This window comes from Branchiostoma belcheri, unplaced genomic scaffold (assembly GCF_001625305.1).
Source record: "Branchiostoma belcheri isolate BF01 breed outbred unplaced genomic scaffold, Haploidv18h27 scaffold2, whole genome shotgun sequence".
NCBI lineage: Eukaryota > Metazoa > Chordata > Leptocardii > Amphioxiformes > Branchiostomatidae > Branchiostoma > Branchiostoma belcheri.
The window spans coordinates 888867-895350 of NW_017803490.1; positions in this window are offsets into that span (position 1 = coordinate 888867).

The following is a 6484-nucleotide window of genomic DNA, read 5'->3' on the forward strand; positions in this document are numbered from 1 at the left end:
TATTCGTCCTCTGCGTTGGTTGCGGCATAAAATAACTTGATATAACTTGAGTATGCTGTAACCATGTCTAGTCATGAAATGTTGGAATGAAAAAAAATTAATTATACAGAAACAGGAAAGAGGATACAACATCAGACAGCAAAATCCTGGTTCTTAATGAATTCTAACAACACAGCCGGGTTTTCAAAGTAAAGTGAATTATGGTTAGATATTATATACTATGACATATCAATTTGTCATATTGACTTACCAATAACATGACATGACAATCCTCACGTAGACCATTATGGCTATTGATTACTTATTGGACCTCATGATGAGATGCTGATTTAACCGCTTTAGTGAACAAAGACTGACCCTGTAAAATATTCAACACTCTTATTAACATCTAGGCCATCAACATTAATGAAGTACCCTTTTACATCAGTTCACCCGGAATGATGTTAGGGCCACAGCAAGTTGATTTTATGGATGACATCCTCCGCAGACTCCAAATCTAATACGAGCGGGCGAGAAAAAACAAGGTGGACCGAAAAAAACAAGGTTCCTGCACTTTAAAATTTTGACTCAATCATTGTACAAATGGTTTTGATTCAGTGGGATCATTGCATATACACAGCCAGCATCACATATCACTGCATCAAAGTAAGAAACAAAACATTAAATCAGAGCCTTTTCTTGTCTCCTCTCTTCATAGTTATCTGCCATCCACCTTCCGGAATGGCAACAGACATCTTTGCCCATTTACGACATGTTGAGCACTGTCAGAAGGCAACAAAATTTCTTGTTTTTTTTTTTAAATCAGGCGAAAATTAATGCGCGCGTTGATGTCATCCATAAAAATTACTTGCTGTGGCCTAACCGTGAAATGTAATACTTCTGTCGTTACTGCTGATTTCACCGCGTTGACATTGTCGGTCACCCAGAAAAAACAACCGGTGGTCACCCAGACAAAAACAACCGATGCGATATATTGTATATTCAAAATTGTCGTTAACCCATAACAAAAATATAACGCTGCTATATGTTGTGTATATGAAATTAGTTCACCCTGAAAAAGAAACATCCGTTGCTACGTGGCGTGTATATAATAGGGTCTAGAAGATACCCGCATTTTTGGAACTGACATAGCATGTAATGTACTATAAATGCCAATTGTTATTGAAAATAGCCATACCTCACAGTGTGTGCACCATTAAGCCCCTGCCGAAATGGATTAGCCTCAGCAATGACATACAATATATAATTATGTGGCCTTGTAAAATGTTACATTGAACGTAATCACATAGTATAACCTACAAAGTGCCCACTCTCTGTGCCAAAAACACAAGTAGCACAGCTGAATACAACGATAAAAGCTGGAGTTTGGCTAACACACGGAAATAATAATCTCCAAGCAGATCCCTTTCGGTGGCAAGGCAGTATCCATTTGCCAGAGAAAGTCGCCGGCCACCGTTAGTGGGGGTAGCGACAAACAAAAACGGCCATATATAAAAATCTAACGATCATTCCCCTACAACCTCTGCTTGGAGAGAACGGAGGGAGTGCACGTGCCCTCTGGTAGGCATCTTTTGCCCGGTATCCTTTTCCCATTAAGTCTCGGCCGTAGCCCTATCTAGTACCAATTGCCCAACCCTATACCTGTCCAATATGTATATATTTTTTAACAGAGAAAAACGAATAGAAAGGATACAACGCTACAGCCACATGCACCAAACGTAACAAATTATCTTCCAATATACTAGTAGGTACTTCTAAAGGAGACTGCATAGTCTAAAACACTATCGCAGAAAAAGAGATACGTGTAAAAGTCTAGACGTAAACACATACCAAAAACAGTGCTGCTTGCTTGCACACAGATCCTTTGACAGTAGAACTGAATAATACCAAGACTCAGTCCCTGTGCTAGCCAGTAGCCCCACAAACGGGAACTAGCACACAAGGTCTGGTTGGTCCTCACCAGAACCGGGCGCAAGGCATGCTGGGTCAATCCACACGTACAGCATATAACACAAAGTAAATTTGACACGTGTTTTTATCGGAGAACAGTCCTTGGAGATTCATGAATTATGCATGAGTTATGGATTATTATCAGGAATGACACTCGTGAGAGACAGAAATGGGTGATTAGGAATGCATGACAGCATGTCTTTGTTGTGACGATAAATTGAACGACATCACATCATGCACATGCTTTGTTGAGCTACATTGGTGCTGTGACGATGTGTTTGCACGTAAGGTTTTCTCTCAGATAACATTTTCTCAGTTGTCACAGAGTTGGTATTTCATGAATACAAAACCCCCGAAATGTGGATCTATCCCATTTTTTACTCGTCCTTTTGGTATACGTGGTGTTGATGTTAAGCGAAGGAAATCATTATTTTTGCTACATTTCCTCTTCTTCTTCTTCCGTCCCAAACACTGACTTCTGATCTGGCTAATGACCTGATTTGTTGACGCCTGTCACCATGGTAACTGGTGTTGGGTTACATTGGTTACATGATGTTGCAATTTTATCAGCAGGAGGGATTTATACTCCTGTGTGTAGTTGAGTAAGAATTAATAGAGCAGACCATATGCGAAGCGAAGGTAAACATTATGCATTTGCTTTGCAAATGTTACCTTTCTAGTTTGGTATTTGTATTTTGTCGTATTGGTATACTTACAATGGTACATTATATACAAAGGCGGCAAGGTCATTCGAGTGTATGGGATGTTAGTGATGAATTAGTGCTACACCCCTTCCCAATTCTCTTTCTGCCAGTATGCATCGTAACTGTGCAACTGTAAATCCTTCAATAATATTACCATATCGTATTTTGTCGTATTGGTATACTTACTACGGTACACTGTATACAAAGGCTGCAAGGTCATTCGAGTGTATGGAATAGCGTTAGTAATGAATTAGTGCTACATCCCTTCCCAATTCTCTTTCTGCCAGTATAACTGTGTAACTGTAAATCCTTCGATAATAATGATCGTAATCCCATCAGGATTTATGAACTGCCTAGTCCCGTTTCATTAGTCCCCACTGCCCGTCTAGTAGTCTGGAAATCCACATCGTAACTTCAAAGGAAAGTTCCCACTTGTAATGTAGGTTTAGGCCACAGCAAGTAAATTTTATGGATGACGTCCTCCGCAGACTCCAAATCTAATGTGAGCGACCGAAAAAAAACAAGGCGGGCCGAAAAACACAAGGTTCCTACGTTACAATTTTGACTCAATCGTTGTACAAATGGTTTTGATTCAGTTGGAACATCACATATACACAGCCAGCATCACATATCACTGCATCAAAATAAGAAACCAAACATTAAATCAGAGCCTTTTCTTGTCTCCTCTCTTTATAGTTATCTGCCATCCACCTTCCGGCATGGCAACAGACATCTTTGCCCATTTTCGGCATGTTGACCACTGTCAGAAGGCAACAAAATTTTTTTTTCAAAATCAGGCGAAAATTACTGCGCGCGCTGATGTCATCCATAAAAATTACTTGATGTGGCCTTACCTACACGGCTTGACTACATGATCACACACAGATCTCAACATATTCCCTGATACATGTAGCGGCACTGGCAGCTAGTGACCTCCGGCCATTGTGTAGTCAGAGATCGTCCTTGAAGTGTATCTGCCTTTTTCACGGTTAGTCGAGTGGAAAGTGGCAATATATATAGGCAGCAACATCCCCACTGGATGTACCTTCAAGTGTAGCTTGGCACGGTTGGGATTTTACCGTATCATATATAATATAGGTTCATATTTTCGTTGTTTCATATTGATTATATATGATATAAAGGTTAAAATCCATCCAACACCTTTTGATATATAGGGTAGTACCATCTCCATTTTGTGGATGTACCTTCAAGTGTAGGTTGGCACAGTTAGGATTTTACTGTAATAATAGTTTCATATTTCAGTTTCATATTTTGCTTTTACATATATTGATTGTATATGATATAAAGATTAAAATCAATCCAACACCAAATATGACATATAGGGCAGTACCATCTATATTTTCATTGCCCTTGGGACACAGATTGCTAGTCTTCAGGGGTCTCGTTGAAAGTACATCTGCAAAGCCCTAAAACACATTTAGTATAGATTCTACAATTATACATAGCAGGCATATGTCGTGTAATATTCAATTTGTTACATACGTGACAGATCGTGTCCTTACATTACATTTTCATGCATATTTGATGACCGTGCCATGACCTATTAGCCTGTGTGTTGTCATCAATAGCTTGATTAACGTCCCGGTAGTGATAGATATACAACACATGGCCATGTGTAAACGGCAAAAATTCAAACTACAACGGTTGTTGCCAGAGTGCACATACTTCTTGGAGACCCATGGGGATATATGTTTAACGTTTAGTGTCTCCAATAGAAAGTATATTATACACTGTGTCTGTAATGCTAGTTTTTAACAATGTGTCTATTGGGTCTCATTCATCTCAGTCATGAATTTGTCACTATTCATTCCTGGTTAGTATTGTATTAGGTTGCTACTTCACTACTGAATTCTACAACTTTTTCGACATGGCTGCCCCCAATCCGTGTAAGCCTGCATGGCAGGAATCTTAGCTTAAAAAATAATGTAACACAATTCAAATGTGGAACTGAGAGGTATCGCAAGACTACACTGCCTTTCCTGGTTGATCTACTTAAGGTACATGGTATTACCATGATTAACTGCTAGATTAATGTATTTATATGTTTTAACACATTAACGAAATGGTTTTAATATGTGCAGGCCTAACGTAAGGCATTTTAAAGTGTATTGATTAAGTATTAATAGTATAAATTAAGTGTTAATATTCTGTCTTTGTACTTTTCTCTCCCATACTATGATTCAGCCAAAAAAACTGCCACTGTATGGTTGTCACAATAAACTGATTGATTGATTGATTGATTGATTGATTGATTGATTCATCTGGATCGTACAACCGGATTAGTATTGTCATCTGGATGGCACGGCTGGAATCCTCTGTGTGGCCTAAGGGCTACATAAGCTGAGGCCATATGTGTGGCGTGGTGGGGGATGACTGTTTAATACTTAATTGGTGGTCTTGATTGATTAGGTGATTATGGTGTATCTCATTAGAAGTGTTGTTTTCTTCAAATCCAATCAGATGTAGATTCATCTAAAGCCCTGTCTTTTAGAGTTTGAGTTTTATTTGAGTTTTATTTAGATCCACAATTAGCCTCAAAAGAGGCTATTCTTGCTGTGGTCTACACATTACATACATATATACATACATGTATTACAGTTGAAGAAAAACGTGCAAAGACATTACAATATTAACAGTATGGAGTAAAATAACACAATTCCTTAAATACACTATTTACAGTCCAGTAATTTGCTAGTTGTCGCCTGTGCTGTTCCACAATCGGGACATTCTGTACAGAAAGCGCCTCTTCTGAGAGTTGGATTTTGGTTTCGGTAGTGTGATTGTGTTTGTTCTGGTTGAGCGTGTTCGTTAGTTGTGTATCTCGGATTGGAATGTGATTTTATCGTACAAAACCTGGTTGCTTGGTGAGGATTATTCGTTTAAAAGTGACAAGGCTTCTCTGTTGCCTTTTCAGCAACTCGTTATTTCCGGCGATGCGAGAAACAGTCACTGTGGCAGTAAGGAAGGTAGTCATTGTATAAGACATTAAAGTCTTATACAATGACTACCTTCCTTACTGCCACAGTGACTGTCTCTCGCATCGCCGGTGGTTCACATTACACAGAAGGTGTCTATCATGTTTTACATCATATTACTCTGCCCAGTGGAATGATCATGGGGATTCCATGATGTCGTGAAGTATATGAACCATGAAATAGCTTTTAGGGACACTAGCGAGATGCCTACTGCAGGGTTGACATGCTCTGAAAGGATGTTTATCCATTGGGGATAAAAAAATATTTTAGTAAAGATAGAACACTTTTTAATGTCCAAATAAATAACCTTAAGTAAACTGATATAGAGCTGATGTCTTGGTATCAAAATGCAATGAAAATACAAGCTATATATTATATATATATGCAATCTATAGATTTATGTGTTGAAGCTTTTGCACGCCTGCAAGGTTGACATGCTCTGAAATGATGTTTATCTATTGGGAATAAAAATATCTCAGGAACGATAGAACACTTTTTTGTGTCCATGTAACCTAAAGTAAACAGATATATATCTGATGTCTTGGTATCAAAATGCAATGAAAACACTAGCTATATGCAATCTACTGATCGTAGCCAGACGCCTACTACAGGGTTGACATGCTCTGAAAGGATGTTTATCTATTGGGGGAATAAAATATCTCAGGAACGATAGAACACTTTTTAGTGTCCAAGTAACCTAAAGTAAAGAGATATAGATCTGATGCCTTAGTATCAAAATGCAGTGAAAGCACTAGCTATATGCAATCTACAAATTTGTTGACATGCTCTGAAAGGATGTTTATCCATTGTCGATAAAAAAAATCTTAAGTAAAC